Genomic DNA, 971 nt, shown 5'->3' on the forward strand with positions numbered 1-971 from the left:
TATATATAAGTTGGATGATAAATGGAAAGGATTTGATGCGTAGAGGCCATGTTCTTCTGTGCGTTACTTCATGTCTGCTAAACGCCGTGTGTCGTAAAAGAGCCAACTAGATCATGTCCTTGCTCTACGACATCTAGATGTCAAAAGAGGAAGTCGCAAGGCCTCGTGTCAGAATCTCATCGCTGCTTGTGCCATCTAGTGCGAGCTTGTTTAAACCTGCTGTCAAAGGAGGTAACTGCACCTACACACCTAACGCATGAGGTTTTGGAACGTAACACTCGCGAGAGTCGAGGGATTACACTCTTAAGGCGACGAGCTGGCAAATTTGAAATCAATTATTAATTTAGACTAAGGTGGCGAGGTGGAAGAATCGTTAGCACGCTGAGTAAAATGCTTAGCGGCATCTCGTCCGTCTTTACGCCCTTAGTTCAAATTCCACTGAGGTCGACATTGTCTGTCATCCTTTCGGAGTTGAGTACTGGGGTCAATGTAATCAACTCACTCCCTCCAACGAACTTCCTAGCCTTGTACCAAAATTTGAAATTTGAAAGATTGAGGTGACGAGCTGGGAGAATCGTTTGCACGCCGAGCAAAATACTTAGCGGCATCTAGTCCGTCATTATGTTCTGAGTTCAAATTCTGTCGAGGTCGACTTTGCTTTTCATCCCTTTCGGGGTCATTGCAACGAGTACCATTTCAGTACTGACTTCGATATACTGGACTAGCACCCCACTCCAAATTTCAGGCCTTGTGCCTATTTTTTAAATTTATTTATGCGCCCTTTTCAAGCCTAGCCAGGCTCATGGGTCCGGTTTCCCGGTTTTTGTGGCGTATGTGTTCTCCCCAGGTGGACGGGACGCCAGTCCATCGTAGCGTTACTCAAGAAACAGGAAGAAAAGGTGACAGAAAGTTGGGGCGAAAGAATACAACAGGGGTCGCCACCATCCCCTGCCGGAGCCTCGTGGAGCTTT

At 46.8% G+C, this 971-nt stretch overlaps 1 protein-coding gene across 1 annotated transcript in view; it reads right to left on the minus strand.

The window, feature by feature from the left end:
• Positions 1-971, minus strand: part of LOC106876414 (coiled-coil domain-containing protein 154) — a 35,781-nt gene that overhangs the window by 1,293 nt on the left and 33,517 nt on the right. The window lies entirely within an intron of this gene.

Source organism: Octopus bimaculoides, chromosome 6 (assembly GCF_001194135.2).
Source record: "Octopus bimaculoides isolate UCB-OBI-ISO-001 chromosome 6, ASM119413v2, whole genome shotgun sequence".
Taxonomy (NCBI): Eukaryota; Metazoa; Mollusca; class Cephalopoda; order Octopoda; family Octopodidae; genus Octopus; species Octopus bimaculoides.